The 18,583-nt window shown below is 38.6% G+C and overlaps 2 protein-coding genes and 1 pseudogene across 3 annotated transcripts in view; 2 read left to right on the forward strand and 1 right to left on the reverse strand.

The window, feature by feature from the left end:
• LOC101674007 (syndecan binding protein) overlaps positions 1–3,901 on the reverse strand; it is a 37,853-nt gene extending 33,952 nt beyond the window's left edge. For both annotated transcript variants that reach the window (XM_045075765.1, XM_045075764.1), the window contains exon 1: positions 3,767–3,901. The gene's annotated coding sequence lies outside the window, so the exon portion shown is untranslated. The remainder of the gene's footprint in view (positions 1–3,766) is intronic.
• Positions 3,803–18,583, forward strand: part of LOC101675165 (cytochrome P450 7A1) — a 45,895-nt gene continuing 31,114 nt past the window's right edge. The window contains exon 1 of the mRNA XM_013064716.2: positions 3,803–3,933. The gene's annotated coding sequence lies outside the window, so the exon portion shown is untranslated. The remainder of the gene's footprint in view (positions 3,934–18,583) is intronic.
• On the forward strand, positions 13,104–14,282 carry LOC101687867 (annotated as a pseudogene).

Below are 18,583 nucleotides of genomic sequence, written 5' to 3' on the forward strand. Positions count from 1 at the left end.
GGAGATACCACCTCACACCCCTTAGAATGGCTACTATCAAAAAAACAAAAACCAAGTACTAAAGGAAAATTAGTCAGATATATGCAAAAGAATGAAACCGGACCACTTTCTCACACCATACACAAAAAATAAATTCAAAATGAATTAAAGACCTAAATGTGAAACCTGAAATCATAAAAATTCCAGAACAGAGCACAGGCAGTAATGACTCTAACATGGGCTATAGCAACATTTTTCTAGATAAGTCTCCCGAAACAAGAAAACTAAAAGCAAAATTAACTTTTGGGACTCCATCAAAATAAAGTTTCTGCAAAGCAAAAGAAACTATCATCAAAACTAAAAGGCAACCTACTGGATGGGAAAAGAGATTGGCAAATGACATAACTAATAATGGGTTAGTATACAAAATTCATAAAGAACTTAACTCAAAGCCCAAAGAACAAATAATCCAATTTTAAAATGGGCAAAAACAGACATTTCTGCAAAAAACACATCCAGATGGTCAACAGACATATGAAAAAATGTTCAGCATCACTCTTCATCATAAAAATGCAAACCAAAACCACAATGAGATATCACTTCACAACTATCAGAATGGCTAAAATAAAAAACAGAAAAAAAAACAAGTGTTGGTCATGATGTGAGAAAAAGGAGCCCTCTGCATTGTTGGTCGGAAAGCGAATGGTACAGCTACTTTGGAAAACAATACGGAAGTTCCACAAAAAATTTAAAATAGAACTACCCTATAATCTGGTAATTGCACTACTGGGTATTTACCTCCAAATACAAAAAAATGAATTCAAAGAGATACATGCACCCCTGTGTTTACTGCAGCATTATTTACAATGGCCAAACTATGGAAGCAACTGTGTCCATCAATAGATTAATGAAGATATGGGATATACACACACAGAGGAATATCCAGCCATAAAAAGGAATGACCTCTTGCCATTTACAACAACATGGATAAAGCTAGGGAGCAGACTAAGCAAAATAAGTTAGAGAAAGACAAATACTACATGATTTCACTCATATGTGGAATGTGGGATTTAAGAAACAAATGAGCAAAGGTGAGAAAAAGAGGTAAACCAAAAAACAGACTCTTTACTATAAAGAACTGATGGTAACCAGAAGGGAAGTGGCAGGGGTATCAGTGAAATTCGTGGTGGGGATTAAGGAATATATTTATCCTAATGAGCAATGGATGATATTCGGTATTGTTTATTCACTATAATGTACACCCGAAACTAATATTACACTGTATGTTGACTATATTGGAATTTTAAAAAAAAGTATCAATTAGCAGGAACGTGAATAAATGGGAAACCTTGTGCACTGTTTATGGGAATATAAAATGGTACAGCCACTAGAGAAAAGAGAATGGTGGTTCCACCAAGAAAAAAAAAATCCAAAAAAAAAAAAAAAAATTAATTATATGATCCATCATTCCACTTCTGGGTATACATCCAAAAGAATTAAAATCTATGTCTTAAGAGGTATATGTACACCCATGTTCACAGCAGCGATATCCACAAAAGCTACAACATGGAAGTAATCCAAGTGTCATCTATACATGAATGGACAAGCAAAATGTGGTATATACATACAATGGAACATTATTCAGCTTTAAACTGGAAGGAATTTCTGCAACATGCTGGGTGAATCTTGCAGACATTATGTTAAGTGAAATAGACCAAATACTGTATGATCCCACTTATATGAGATACTTAGTCAAAATCATAAATGTATAATGGTGATTACCAAGGGCTGGGGGGAGGAGAGAACGGGGAGTTATTGTTTAATGGGTATAGAGTTTCCACTTTACAAAATGAAGGTTTTTAAGGACGGATGGTGGTAATGGTTGTACAACATCATCAATGTATTTAAACCTCTGAACTGTATACTTAAAAATGGTTGATTTAATAAATTTTGTTATGTGTATTTTACCACAATAAAAAAGAAAAGAGGAAAGGAGAGAAAATATGTTTGCATAGGTATCAAATATCCCTGGATGGATACCTAAAAAACAAAACAGTTGACTCCTATAAGGAGGAACTGTGGTTGGCTGGAGGACGTTTAAAAGGAAGGAGACTACACTGCACACCTTTTTTATTGCTTACATTCCAAGCCATGTTACTGTTTACTGCCTCAAAAATCAAATAAATGTACAAATTATGTTGGCAGCACTTGGAAAAGAAACTAATAAATCCTAATATAACTATTACTAGATGCAGGACATATTTTAAAGTTGTTTAGTGGAAATTTTTTTTTAGAAAATCTTGGCATTTACTACCTTAAAAAAAGTACCTAAATCTGGCAAAAACAGGAAAAAAAATAGTTGACTCATGTTTAATTTAAGGAATGGTTTTATTGAAGAGTACATTCAACTGCCAACTATTTGTAAATTCATCCTCTTCTGGTAAAGATTTTTATACCCTTATAATGCTCAAAATAACTAAAACTTAATGCTGTCAAAGTTAAATCTGGATAATGGACTATTTCCCGAACATTTTAAGGGACATTCCACTTAATTATTTTCATTCTATAGCACAAATCACCTGATCTGTAATATTTCTGTACCATTTAAAGGAAAAAATTTACAGAACTGAAGTGGAACAAAAAACATGAAAAAACTTTTTTTTTTCTTTTACGATTTCCCTCAACCTCAAATAGAAAAGGTAAAGAACGGAAAATCTGTATTTTAATCACATACACTGAAGGTAAAGCTAACAGCCTGCAGCTGTTTTCAATTTAATTTTCCTTTTTAATCAATTGTTCTTTTTCTTTCAAACACGTAGATGTTAAGAGTCTGGTAAACCAAGTACTTCTCAAGAAAGGTACTTACATAAAGAAAAATATAATCACAATATATGTGCTGCCACAGCGAGCACAAGAAAAAAAAAATCACAATACGTATGCAGATAATATATACAGACCAGATAACCTAGAAATTCCTTTCAAAACCTGGCACACTGGAAGGCTCCATAATTAAATAATTCCACTTCGGTGAAAAGGAAAACTTTCCACATCCAGATGCCTTCACTTTCCCATTATTACAAGGAAATCCTGAAATGAAAACTCTGAGTCATTCCATCTCAAGGGATACTTCCTTCTGCACACACCCTGCTGGAACGTTTCTTCATCGTTTCTTCTCCAACTTCTCCAAGAACAGGCGCGCAGCGAACGACCTCTCAGAAAGGCAAGGCTTGGCCCACTCAACAGACCCCTCCTTCCCCCCTCCAAATCCAGGGCGGGCCGACTAAGCCACCCAGGAAGGTGACTGGGTCCAGTCCAAGGCACGCAGAGCACCGTGACGAGCCACGGCCAGCCGCTCTTCCCCCACCGGTCCCCAGCGATCCCAGCCAAGAGGAACAAAAACGCTCGAGACGGACCCGAACGAGGAGTCCGAGCTGAGGCGGCAGCTGCCGGCGTCGCCGCGGGCCGGGCCGCAGCGCTGCCCCTAACCCCGCCACAGCCCCGCCGTCCCCCTCACCGCCCCCTCACCCTGCGCCCCAGTCCCGGGCGGGACCACGAAACGCAAGGGTCGCTGGCTGAGCGAGCGGCTCGCGCAACTTTCGCCCCGGGCTCCGGAGGGCGCAAGGACGGGCGCGGAGACCACGGAGGAGAGGACTTCGCCGCCGCTTCCCGAAAACCGCGGAGACCCAGACGCTCTCCGCTAGGTGACCCGGGGATCCCTCGCCTCCGCCCCTAGTCCCCGCACCCGGGACGCGGCCGGAACAGCCCTCTCCCCCACACCGCTGCTCACCTAGGCCACAAGGACCCGCTCGCCGCCGTTGCCGCCCCGCCGCCTCCGGTAACTGGCACAGACTTCCGAGACCCGAAGGGAGAAGAGAAGCGCGCGCCCGAGGACCGCCCGCGAGGCGCGTCACGGTGCCGCCCCCGCCTTCCGCCCGCGCAGGCGCGCGGCTCCAGGTCAGGTGACCCAGTCTCTATGGTAACAGGCTGGGGGTACTGGGGGACGGGGGTGGGGGAGGGCGTGGGCTGCTCCTGCTAGTGCTAGGGTCGGGGAGGGTAAAGTTGCCCACCCGCTGCCCGAGGTTGTGCTCCCCACCTTCTCCACCCTCCCCAGGGGTGGTATGGGAGGACCGGTGCCACCTGCCCTCTGCCGTGTTCCTGTGTGCTCAGGGTCGTTTGGTTCACATCACCTACAATACAAAGAGAATCCAGAGAACCTATCCTTTGGAGATTTCCTTCACAGCCTTGGACTTCCACCACTTTACTCCTACTTATCTGGACCCTCTCACTTTACCTCTCCACTCACAGGCTCAGAAACTCTAAACCTTCTCAACTCCTCGCCTTGTTACAACTTTATGCTTCGGCTTTTATTACTCTTTGTCCAACTGAGCTAAATAAAGTTCACTGGTTGTTCAAGGTTATGTATGGTGCTGCGCAAAAGCAATATCCCATAACCTCTGTATTCTGTCCCAATGATCTATTTTTCTAGTCTTTTGATAATACCACACTGTTTCAAATACTGTAGTTTTATAGTAAGGTTTAACATTGGGCACTGTCAGGCCTGTGACTTTGTTTACCTTCTTCAGTATTGGTTGGCTCTCCTGGGACTTTTGTCTTTCCATAAAGACTTTAGGATTAGCTTGAATGTATTCAATGGATCTTTGACAAACATGCTAGCAAAAAAAAAAAGTCTAAACATAGACTCTATACCTTTTGCAAAACTTAATTTGAGATGGATCAATTGGGTGCCTGGGTGGTTCAGTCAGCCAAGTGTTTGCCTTCAGCTCAGGTCATGAACCCAGAGTCCTTGGATTGAGCCCCACATTGGGCCCTCTGCTCTGTGGGGAGTCTCCTTCTTCCTCATCCTCTGCCCCTCCTTCCTGCTTGTGTTCTCTCTCTCTGAAATAAATAAATACCATTTAAAAAAAAAAATGAAATGGATCATTGACCTAAATTTAAAACGCAAAACTAAACTTCTGAAAGATAACATTGGAGAAAATCTAGGTGGCCTTGGGTTTAGTCATAGTTTTTAGATACAACAAAAACACAATCCATGAAAGAAAAAATTTATAAGTTAGACTTCACTAAAATTTACAACCTCTACTCTGTGAAAGACACTGTTTAGAAAAGGAAAAGACAAGCCACAAACTAGGAGAAAATATTTGCAAAATACATACTTGATAAAGGGCTTGTATTCAAAATATTCAAAGAACTCCAAAACCTCAACAATAGGAAAACAACCCAATTTAAAACTGGGCAAAAGAGGGCGCCTGGGTGGCTCAGTGGGTTAAGCCTCTGCCTTCAGCTCAGGTCATGATCTCAGCATCCTGGAATGGAGTCCCACATCGGTCTCTCTGCTCAGCAGGGAGCCTGCTTCCTTCCCCCTCTCTCTCTGCCTGCCTCTCTGCCTACTTGTGATCTTTCTCTCTCTGTGTCAAATAAATAAATAAAATCTTAAAAAAAAAAAAAACTGGGCAAAAGATCTGAAAAGACACCTCACTAAATAAGATACACAAATGACAAGTAAGTATATGAAAGGAGACTGAACAGCATAGAACATTAGAGAAATACAAATTAAAACAACAATGAAATGCCACTACACACCTGGGAACAAGGCTAAAATCCAAAATACTGACAACACCAAATGCCAGTGAGGATATGGAGCCACCAGAAAGCTTATTCATTGCCAGTAGGAATGTAAATGGTACAGCCATCTTACAAGGTAATTTGGAAGTTCTTACACAGATCAACATAGTCTTGCCATAGGAACCAGTTATCACGCTCATGGATATTTACTCGAATGAGTGGAAAACTTATGTCCACGCAAAACTCTGCACATAGCGGGGGTCCCTGGGTGACACAGTTGTTTAAGCTTCCAACTTGTTTTCTGCTCAGGTGGTAATCTCTGGATTGTGAAATCAAGCCCCGAGGCGGGCCCCACACTGCATGGAGTCTGCTTGGTATTCTTTCTCCCCCTCTCTCTGCCTCTCCTCCTGCTCATGCTCTTTCTCAAATAAATAGATAAATCTTTAAAAATAAACAAAAAGACTCTGTATGTGAATATTTATAGCTGCTTTATTCATAATTGCCCCAAATTGGAAGCAAACATATCATTCAATACGTAAATGGATAAACAGTGGTACACCCATTCTATGGAATAATATTTAGCAATAAAAAGAAACGAGCTATCAAGTTATGGAAGGACATGGAGGAAACTTAAATGCACATTGCTATATGAAAGCAGTCTAAAAAAGCTACATATTATACGATTCTAACTATATGACATTATGGAAAAAGTAAAACTATAGAGGCAGTAAGAGATAGTTGCCAGACGTTCAGGGAATAAAGAGAAGGATAAGCAGGTGAAACACAGGGTGGTGAAGATATTTTGCATGATATCATAATGGTAGTCAGTGACATTAGCATTTGTCAAAGCCATAACAGTATGTGGTGTGCGTACAGATAGTCTTTGTCCCCAGTTCCTGGATCAGAACTTCAGAAACCCTTTGGTGGGGAGGGTATGTGTTGTGGTGGGCACTGTGTATTGTGTGAGACTGATGAATCACAGACTTGTACCCCTGAAACAAATAATACATTATGTGTTAATAATTTAAAAGAGAGAAAGAGAGAGAGAAAGAAAGAAAGAAACACTTTGAGTTTCAGGAGTGATAGATGTTTCCTTGTTATGCTAATAAGATGGCTAATAGCTGGAGGGGGAAGGAGCTCTAGATAGCTTCATGATGGAGGCTGGTTGTCAGGAAGACCAATCATTTGATCAGAGATGGGGTGCCTCGGTAGTTCAATTGGTTAGGTGTCTGCTTTAGGCCCAGGTCATGAGCCCGGGGTCCTAAGATCGAGTCCCACACTGGGCTTCCCGATCAGCCAGGAGCTGACTGCTCCCCCTTCTTGTGCACTCTTTCTCTCTTGTCTGTCAAATAAAATCTTTAAAAAAAAATTGATTAGAGAGTTGGTACTTTCAGCCTCGGTTCTTCCCCACTTTCAAGCAGGAGAGGGCACTGGAGACTGAGTTCATGCATAGGCTCTCCTGACTGAGAATCAGAATGGATTGGACTTCTCAACAGAAATGCCTGAAACTGGTGAACAATGGAGCTATGCCTTCAAAGTTATAAGAGAAAGTGATTTCTAACGGGGAGGTCTACGTCTGAGGTAGATGAGATCATTCAAATTGGATACATGAAGACATTTTTATAAATACTGCAAAGAACCATAAAGTTTCTCTCTCATGCTCTTCCAGAAAGTAAATGACAACCTAAATGTGCATTTGCTGCACAAAAATAAGAATCCAACAAGGAAAAGAAAAAAGAGATGGGGAAATTTCCACAACACAGAGGCTTCAGTCTCAGAAAGGTGAAGATCGTTGAAGGACGTTGTTGTTGTTAAATGACAGCTAGGCAAGAGGCCCAGAAAGGAGCAATCCCACTTACAACTGGATAATAGAGGGCTCTAGGGGGACTGTCTCCAAGAAAAGTAGCATATTTGAACATAGCAAGTGATTCCTATTTCTTGGAAAGGGAAGGTGAATTAATAAGGAATTCGAGTACAAAGCAGTGGGAAAAAAAATGAGGCAAATTGACCAAGAAAAGAAATGTAGTCATATCACTTTACATGACTCATCTTTGAATAATATTTATCTAGGCATAGTAAGATCAACATACTATTTATTAGCTTAGACCCAAACCATGATTACAGGTTAGCCACAGATGCTAGCTAATGTTATTTTCCAGAACATGTCACTTTCTTTGGACTTTGAATGGTCTGACACAAAAACAGACCCACAAATATGAATATACTCTAACAATTACCATGGGAGAATATGCCTAACCAAAGATATTACTACATATTAAAATCTCTTTATATTCCATGCTCTGCCTAAAGTACAGTATTCTTGTTTTTTAAAAATGCCTCTTAGGTCTCTTCTTGGTTTATAATGTTGTTTATAGTGAGGAGTAAAGATAAGAATGATTAGATACATTTTTATTCCATTTTTAGAACAGACAACTTTGTTTTTTTAAGGCCCTGGAGACACTAATAATGCATAGTACTACCATAATTAATGTTGTTGCTATTTCTAAAGATTTAATTTTACCATAAAGACCAAAAACAGCCGATCACTTGCCTGTCACTTGCTCTACCGAATTACGCAATTTCCTCTTCCTTTTTGAAATCCCAGCCACATGACAAACCAGACTGCCCTAAACTCTTTGTAATGCTTGCTTCCATTCCGGAACACATTTCCTTCCTCAGGGTTTTACATCAACAAAATTACAAACAATGTTTTATTGAACAGTAAAACCACCACTTAAAACACACCTCAGCTGACCTTCCTGGAACAAATTTGTTTGTGTACATTCTAGAAAATCTCACTTAAAAGAGAATATTTTCCTGAAAATCAAATGTGTAAATTATATTTTGTTGATTCAGTCACTGTTTAAATGCACAAGGGGTGCTCCCTATTTCAAAAGAACATTGAAAGTAAAGACACTTGTGGAAAAGTGAGTAATTATTTCTTAGTAAACTGTACTTTAAAAGTTTGGATTTAGTGTAACTGGTTATTTTATAATAGAACATTCATGTGTAAATCTGAATAGCCTCTGTTGTTAAATTACCATTTTCCCAAGTATCCACAATTTTACAAAGTTACTTTTCTTTAGGTTTTTAATTTTAATTCCAGTTAGTTAATATACAGTGTTATATCGATTTCTGGTGAACAGTACAGTGATTCAGCACTCCTGTATATCACTGTGTTCATCTCCACAAGTGCACTCCTTTATCCCCATCTCCTAATTCACTCATCTCCCCAACCATCAGTTTGTTCTGTATAATAAACATCTGTTTCTTGATTTGTCTCTCTCTCTCATTTTTTCCCTTTGCTCATTTGCTTTCTTTTGTTTCTTAAATTCCGCATTTGTGGGAAAACCTGTTATTTGTCTTTCTCTGACCAACTTACTTTACTAAGCATTATACTCTAGTTCCATCCACGTCTTTGCAAATGGCAAGATTTAATTCTTTTTTATGGCTGAATAATATTCCATTGTATATATGTACCACATCTTCTTTATCCATTCATCAATCAGTGGACACTTGGACTGCTTCCATATCTTAACTATTGTATATAATGCTGCTATAAACGTAGGGGTGCGTGTATCTTTTTGAATTAGTGCTCTTGTGTTCTTTTACAAAGCTGTTTTTAAAGTTCCTTCATCAGAGATTATTTCGCCATAGTGAAGTGATCATCAGTACTAAAAATTCTATCACATTCATGATACACACCTTTCACAGATAAAAAAATATGGTTGGATGACATACCAATAAGTTAAACGTAACTTATAAATATACTGAAGTTGACTTAAAATTAACTTAAATTATGGTATTTGACTTCCCTTTCAAAAATATCTGTTGCATTCTGCTTCACTAAAATATTTAAATTTTACCACATTAAGAGAGTCCTTCCCTCTACAAAATAGAAATATTTTAGGGGGTTGCTGAAAATTTTCAAGCAAAACAAAAGTGAAATATGACTTAAAAAGGAAGAGTTTCAGTTGTCATTTGGGTCACTTGCATTGTTTCAAGGTTCTATTTTCTATATTCTTTCACTGACCATGATGAATAAGTGTTACAAGGAGTAAAATTTAAATATATTTTAATGTACTTGATACCTAATTCTTATATAGAAAATATAAAGAACAGATCGATACTATAGAAGAATTTATGAGAGCACATTTGAAATAGCCATGTTGGTAAAAGCACAAAGCTCTTTTCCTACATCAGTGTCCAAAACAATCATTAAGGAACACTATAGGATTTTGAGTCTACTTCTATTCGAGTTAATTTTTAATAATATCTGGAATATTTAAGATCATCTGGGTTCTATTAAGAACGCAAAATCATTGAAGTCACTAAGTGCATCCACATTCCACAGGAGATGGGCCACACTGACATTTGGGTTAGCCTGAGCTCCATCATTTATTAGTTGAGTGTTCTTCTATCACTCAGGAAAGTACTCATTCAGCATATTAAAAATTGTATTTGCTTTTAACTATGGAATTCTATCAGTGATTCCTCCCTATATTGTGAAAGCGCACACCCTTTAAAGGATGCCAGATGCTTTGTTCCAAGTTTGACATGACCAAAATGTCCAAATGTTCACAATCAACCATATTAGTTGCATTTACATGGCCAGGAAAATGCATAATTTCTGAACTATATTCACAAGGAAAATTTCTATAGTTTCAAACATTTAGTCTCTTGTGTGTGGATAATGAGGCAATTGTATTAATTTGACTTTTGGATGGCACCCTTATTTCTCAGCTCTTGTCATAGAACTTACCATGTAATTTTACATGTAATCAGAAGTGATCTTGTCTTCGCTTTTCTTCCCAGTTGTTTCTTCTGTGTATTCATTACTTCATCTTATAGAAACTTCCTGAGGGCTGGAGCAATGCTTGAAATGGTCCTTGATGCTTGGGGAATAGAAGTTTTCCTATAATTCTAGAATTACTATAGTTTTCTCTTCCTAGGATCCATATTGGTTTTCAGATTTTAACAACTCGGAGCTTAAGATTTCTGTAATAATTGGTGTCAATAGGATTTCAGCTGCCAGGCCAAAGAGTAAATTGAGACATTTTCTTGGCCTCCTTACGTAGGCATGTCCAGAAGTACCCCTGAACAATTTGTCACCTGGTTGCATTATTTACATTCTTACCACTCCAGCTGTTAAATTTTTAACATAAGTCTGCATTCCCTGTCACCAAAAATGCCTTCAACAAGGTTACACAGTGAAGTAACAAAAGTCTACAAGATAAGGAGCAGATTGCCTAGACAATTAAAGGCAACTTGGGGCACATGGGTGGCTCAGTCAGTTCAAGGTCTGACTCAATGTCCACTTAGGTTGTGATCTCAGGGTTGTGGGATGGAGCCCCAAGGCCAGTTCCACACTGAGCATGGAGTCTGCTTAAGATTCTCTCTCTCCTTACCGCTCTGTGCCTCCACATCTCCACCCTTGCATGTGCTTGTGTGCATGCATTCTCCCTCTCTCTCTCTAAAAAATAAAATAAATACACAAATAAATAAATAATAACAATGAAACAAGGCCAGAAAGAGTATTTCATTATCTCACCTACACATATATTTTCAATTATTTTATTTTGTTCATTCATGATAAGTAGACCCTTTAATCCCCAACACCTATTTCACCTATCTTCCCCCCCACCTCCCCTCTGGTAACCATTAGTCTGTTCTCTGTAGTTGAGAGTCTGTTTCTTGGTTTCTCTTTCTCTTTTTTTTTCCCCTTTGTTTTTGTTTTTTTTTTTCTTTCTTAAATTCCACATGAGCAAAATCATATGTTATTTGTCTTTTTCAGTTGACTTATTTTATTAGCATTATGTTCTCTAGCTCTATCCATGTCATTGCAAATGACAAGATTATATTTTTAGTGTTTATAAATATTATATAGATAGATAGATAGATATAGATATAAATCTATAGATATAGATATAGATATAGATATAAATCTATATCTATCTATCTATCTATCTATCTATATAAATCTATCTCACATCTTCTTCATCCATTCCTCAATTGATGGACACTTGGGCTGCTTCCATAGTTTGGCTATTGTAAATAATGCTGCAATAAACATAGGGGTTGCATGTATCTCTTTGAACTCATGTTTTTGTATTTTGGGGGTAAATGCTTAGTAGGGCAGTTACTGGGTCATAGGGTAGTTCTATTTTTAATTTTTTGAGGAATTTCCATACTGTTCTCCAGAGTGGTTGCACCAGTTTGCATTCCCACCAACAGTGCATTAGAGTTCCTATCTCTTCACATCCTCACTACACTTGTTTCTTGTATTTTTGATTTAAGTCATTCTGATAGGTTGAAATGGTATCTTGCTGTGGTTTTTATTTTCTTTGCCCTAATGATGAGTGATGTTGAACATCTTTCTATGTGTCTGTGGGCCATCTGGAAGTTTTTGGAGAAATGTCTGTCCATGTCTTCTGCCCATTTTTAAATTGGATTGCTTGTTTTTTGGATTTAAGTTGTAAATGTTCTTTATATATTTGGATACTAATCCTTTATTGAATAAGTTATTTGCAAATATCTTCTTCCATTCAGTAGGTTGCCTTTTAGTTTTGTTGATTGTTTCTTTTGCTGTGCAGAAACTTTTTATTTTGATGTGGTCCCAATAGTTTACTCTTGCTTTCATTTCCCTTGCCTCAGAAGCATACCTAGAAAAATGTTGCTATGGCCAATGTCAGAGCCACTACTGCTTGTGCTATCTTCTAGGATTTTTATGGTTTCAGGTCTCATGTATAAGTTTTTAATCCACTTTGAATTTATTTTTGTGTCTGGTGTAAGAAAGTGGTCCAGTTTCATTCTTTTCCATGTGGCTGTCCAGTTTTCCCAATATCATATATTGAAGATATATTTTTCCCCTTTGTATACTCATTCCTTCTTTGTAGAAGATTAACTGACAATATAATCGTGGGTTTATTTCTGGGTTTTCCTTTCTCTTCTATTGGCCTCTGTGTCTATTTTTATGCCAGTGCCATATTATTTTAATATATATTTTTGTATTTGTATTATACCCCTTGGTATTATAACTTGAAGACTGAAATTATAATGCCTCTAGTTCTGTTTTTATTTTTCAAGATTGCTTTGGCTATTTAGGGTCTTTTGTGGTTCCATATAAATTTTAGGATTTTTTTAGTTCTGTGAAAAATGCTGGTGGTGTTTTGATAGAGATTGCATTAAATATGTAGATTGCTTTGGGTAGTATAGCTATTTTAACAATATTTGTTCTTCCAATCCACAAGCATGAAATGTCTTTCCATTTCATTGCAGCATCTTGAATTTCTTTCAAGATGTGTTTTATAGTTTTCAGAATACAAGTCATTTATATCTTGGTTAAGTTTATATCTAGATGTGGCATTGTTTTGGTATAATTATAAATAGGATTGTTTTCTTACTTTCACTTTCTTCTGGTTTATTATTCCTATATATTACTAATATATAGGAATGCCACAGATTTCTGTACAATGACTGACACTTTACTGAATTCATTTATTAATTCTAATAGTTTTTTTGGTGGAGTCTTTAGAGTTTTATGTATATAGTATCATGTCATCTGCAAATAATGAGAATTTTACTTCCTCCTTATCAATTTGCATGCCCTTTCTTTATGTTATGTAATTTCTATGGCTAGAACTTCAATACTTTGTTGAATAAAAGTGGTGGGAGTTCCAAGACTAAAACGATCTATTTTTATAGGAGGCCTTCAATTTTCCACTTTTCTTTCCTGTGTTCCACATAAATAGGTATCAAAAGTCAGTTTCAACCCTTCAGCCAACTTATTCTCCAAAGAGATTTCTGTTCCAAGAATATTGTCTGTATTCCATTTCTGGGTGAAAGTAAGCCCATAGTTATAGACTTTATATTTGGTCTCTATGTTGCCTGACACTTTCCCTGTATTAGCATAAGCATGACCAGAAGTAGAAAATTCCACTCCACTATAAGACTTGGTTCTCAGATCTATTTTGACCATTCTGATTCCATATCCTTTATTGAAGACATCCTTGGTGGCCTTTCCTAGGTCATAGTAAGTTGGTGTATTACACATATCTTCAACCAGAGGGTCTGTCTCTGCTCTACCAGGGCAATGCTGAAGGTCTTCCTAAGTAATGTTGATATAGATTTTTCTAGACCAACCATCTATGGCTGGGCTCTGTTAGCCTTTGAAGGTTAGCTTACTGGCTATCAGGTGAGTTTTGACATAGACAATGCAAACTATCACAGAATAATTTTGCCCTGTGTTACAAGGCTGCAGACTTCCAGCTGCACACTCATGTGAATCATGACGCTGAATCTGGAGGGTCTACCTAGAAGAAGGTTAATGAGAAGATTGAAAGGTCAATAAAAATTGCTTGGACAGTCAGCAATAACAATACCCATTTTGACATTGCTGCTAAATTCAAGCCGGGCTGTAGAACTTCTCTGCTAGAGTAAATAATGCCAGCTTGATTGGACCAGATTATACTCAGACCCTTTGACCAGGCATCAGACTGACCCTATCAGCTTTAATCAAAGGAAAGAATTTCAGTGCAGGAGGTCACAAGTTTGGGTTGGGATTTGAACTAGAAGCTTAATGTGGTTTTGAGTAAGCATCTTATTCGTCCCTGGTAGTGAAGGGAACCCACGATGTTTTGGCCTTAAAATTCTTATGTGAAATTTCTAAAGTGTGAAATTTTTATTCTTCTAAAGAATTGTAATCCTCCGGGCGCCTGGGTGGCTCAGTGGGTTAAGCCGCTGCCTTCGGCTCAGGTCATGATCTCAGGGTCCTGGGATCGAGTCCCGCATCGGGCTGTCTGCTCAGCAGGGAGCCTGCTTCGCTTCCCCTCTCTCTGCCTGCCTCTCTGCCTACTTGTGATCTCTCTCTGTCAAATAAATAAATAAATATAAAAATAAATCTTAAAAAAAAAAAAAGAATTGTAATCCTCCTCACACTGAATTCTATAGATCGCAGGTCCATCCTGAGTGAGGTACTTGAAGGCATGCCTAGAAGTCATCATGTTTGTGCCACATTTCATCTGAGTTCCACAGGGTTACTTGAAACATGTGCCTTAAGCGATAATGTAGTGTCATGTTACAAAGGAAAAGACCTGATCCGTCAGCAGGTCCACAGAACTTTCTCACGACCTTTCAATACATTGGTCTCTGTGCTGTAGTAGAATCTTTGGTTTTGCATCAGAGTGGAATAAGATAAACCAATGACATTTGGAACATTAAAAAAAAAAAGTGTTGAGAGTGGACATCCTTGTCTTGTTCCTGACCCTAGGGGAAATCTCTCAGTTTTTCACCATTGAGTATGATGTTGGCTATAGGGTTTTCATATAAGGCCTTTATTATATTGAGGTATGTTCCCTCTAGACCTACTTTGCAGAGGGTTTTTAATCATGAATATATATTGCACTTTATCAAATGCTTTTCCTACATCTACTGAACTGATCATACAGTTTTTATCCTTTTTCTTGTTGACATGCTATATCATGTCAATCGATCTATAAGTATTGAACAACATTGCATCCCTTGATTGTGGTATATGATTTTTTAAATGTATTGTTGGATCCAGCTTGCTAATATTTTGTGCAGAATTGTTACACCTGTATTCATGAGATATATTGACTTATAGTTCTCTCTTTTTGTGTTATCTTTACCTGGTTTTGGTATCTGGGTGACACTGGCCTCATAAAATGAATTTGCGAGTTTTCCTTCCTCTTATATTTTTTGGAACAGTTTGAGAAGAATAGGTATTCACCTGCATGTATTTTAAAAGGTTGTTTCCCTATGAAGGCCCACCCTTTTCGAGGGAGGCCTACATCACAATAAGCCTAATATCTGTCAAAGAGGTATATAAGATAACCAAGGAATTTTTCAGGAGCGAGATCTGGGCTGGGTCTAGGAAACTGGGACAAGTAGGTGTATATACTGTTGCTATTTGAAGCCAAAGGTCTGGATAAGGATACTCAGAAAGAGAAAGTGGATATCAGAACTTTATATCTCTGGAGAAGTGCAGGGATGACGCTTCCTGACCAGGGTTTTGAGAGGTAGAGAAGCCCTCTGAGCTATGCCACAGGCACAAAAGTATCAAGTATTCCATGTGCTTAGGACAAGTAAATTTCCTATTAAAAGTACAGGGTTATTACCGGAACTCTGGAAATGCAGCAGGATGACATCCATTTTTTTATTCTTCGGTCCTGATGGCCAGTGCAGGATGTGTGGTCCACACTGTATAGTGGGAGCTGCAGGTACAGTCCTATATCTTGTTTTTCAAACCAAGTTAGAACTGTCTGTCTATGGTTTTACAGCTAATTCTTCCCAGTGCCCTCAGTAGAGCTGCAAGACACCTTTAAGTGTTAGCTTTCCATATGCCCAAGCATATCCTCTCATTTGCGTTTTCCAGGAACCCCATCTGAGCAATTTGTCTTCTGTCAGTTCCGGGGAGGTTTTCTGGGGACCTTTCATCACTATTGCCCGAGACCTTTTCCCACTGCTCTCCTGTCCCAAGCCCCTGACTCCTGCATCCCACCACTCATGCTCTCATTCTGGAAAAGTATATCTCCTCTGAGAATAGGAGTAAAATGTTTAAGTCTTGATATTTTTCAAGACTTTTTTCCTAGATGATTCTAGAAGATGAAATTATAGAAGTTAGCAGGTCGGAAAGCCAACTGTGGCCATAAAATTGGCACTGAGATGTGAAAGAGGAATGTTGTATCAGTTATACTTTGTTCTAGAGCTATTTGTACTGTTTTCCTAGCACAGCTAGTTTTTTTGTTAATAAAATCATGTAGAAAGCTTTGCGTTCTACAAAAGCATGTGCTTAAAAAAGGGCATATGGGATAAGTAAGGTTAGAGGCAGAACACACTAACTTTATAACAGGAGTGCTAACAAAAACCATAAACATGTATTTGTTTAAAAAACATTTTATTCAACTATTTAGAGAAAGAGAGAGTCTGTGCATGTAAACATGGGGAGTGGCAGAGAGAGAGAGAATCTCAAGTCAACTCTGTGCTGAGCACAGAGCCCTGTGCTGGACTTGATCTCAAAACCCTGAGACCATGACCTGAGCTGAAACCAAGAGTCAGATGCTCAACAAGCTGAGCCACCTAGGTGCTCCAGGATTTTTTTGTTTTGTTTTCTTTTGTTTTGTTTTTAATGGCTTAGTTTGTCTCCACTAGCAGCTTGCCCTGTGTAGACTTTAAATTTGGGGACTTACACTTTCTTCCTTGAAATATAGAAGCATTTGCTTCAAGAGAGCAGATTTAACAAAATTAAAAATCTGATTCAGGAGGATCCATCATTAAAAAAAAATACAGAAGGAAGGCTCCTGGGTGGCTAACTCTGTTAAGCATCTGGCTTCTGCGGGGGTCATGATCTCAGGGTCCTGGGATCAAGCCCCACTTCAGGTTCCCTGCTCAGCAGGGAGTCTGCTTCTTACTCTCCTTCTGCCTCTGCACCCCACCCATGTTCTCTTGCTCTCTCTCTAATAAATAGATAAATAGTCTTTAAAAAAATTTTTTTAATATATTTTTTTATTTGACAGAGATCACAAGTAGGCAGAGAGGCAGGTAGAGAGAGAGGAGGAAGCAGGCTCCCCTCGGAGAAGAGATCCCAATGTGGGGCTCAATCCCAGGACCCTGGCATCATGACCTGAGCTGAAGGCAGAGGCTTTAACCCACTGAGCCACCCAGACACCCCCCAAAATTTCAAAATACAGAAGGAAATATTGCAAGTTTCTTACCTGTCTTCATAGCTCCAGGCAAATAGTTTAATGTAGGGAAATGTGCAGCAGCTATTGAAACCACTAACCCCACCCTTGCTTTCACTAAAGGAAGTTACCTCTGCAGGATTTCTTTCTTAAGGCATTCATATACTGTCGCTGAAGCTTGCTCTTTAATTGTGGAGGGAGTTTGCTCCTGATTTCTTGGAAATCACATGCTGAGTAAAACTGTTTATGAACCAAAATGACTTGAGCATTATTACATTGACATCATTTCCCTACTTACCGATTGTCCGTGAGCTCATTTGTGTCGCCAAAAACACGTGTGATGGCAGAATAGATCGGACGTTTTGTTCTTTGAAAGACTTAAGGGAATACACCACCCGTAGAATCTTAACACTGTTTTGTTTTGTTTTGTCTCTTCCCTATTTCCTCAATCTTCTCTCCATGTTTCTTTTCTTCTGTTCTCTACAAACTAGCAAAAACAGGCTTGCTTTAGTTGGGATTATGTTTGGTTGCATACAGAAAGCTAAAATAAAGTGTCTTAAACCATATGGACATTTGTTTTTTCCTACATAAAAATAATCCAGAAGAAAATGATGCCAAATTCCTGCTCTGCTCTAGCTGTCACATTTACATTCCAAACACAGGAAAGAGGAAGAGCAGATGGGCCAAAGGGCCAAAGGGCATCTGTCCCTCTCCTTTTGTGGACCCTTCTTAGAAACCTCGGAGAATACTTACATTATATCTCACTGGCCACATCTAATTGCAACAGTCTAAGAAATATCTTACAGCCAAGCCTACTTCCTAGGGTTCTGTTACTAAAGAAGAGAGAAGGGATATTATAGGGCAATAAGCATTCTTTGCCACAGTATTACTTCAAAATAATTATATGTATGGAGTGTTTTCAATATGCCAGACACTGTGACACTTGATTTCTATCATTAAAGATACACGACAGTATGATGGGCAGAGTTAGTCATAAGTCTGAGATTAAGGATCCAAGCGCAATCAGGGGAGGAGGGTGCCTTACCAGAGTACACACCTCAAACTTACTTAAACTTATATTTGTTTAACCTTTCTCTTTGTAATTGTCACTTGCTTCACAGTCAGCCCCGGATGGAAAAATCAGCTTGAAGCACATTTCTCTGATGTGGGGAGGGGCAAGAAGAGGTTAAGGAATTCAGAAACTTTTTGGAGGAAAGGAAGCTGTATTCTTTTTTCTTTCTTTTTTTTTTTTTTTTTAAGATTTATTTATTTTTGAGAGGACAGAGAGTGGGGCTGCAGTGGGGAGAGGCAGAGGAGAGGGA

The sequence above is a fragment of the Mustela putorius genome, unplaced genomic scaffold (genome assembly GCF_011764305.1).
Source record: "Mustela putorius furo isolate JIRA1106 unplaced genomic scaffold, ASM1176430v1.1 tig00000151_pilon_pilon_pilon, whole genome shotgun sequence".
In the NCBI taxonomy this organism is placed as follows: Eukaryota; Metazoa; Chordata; class Mammalia; order Carnivora; family Mustelidae; genus Mustela; species Mustela putorius.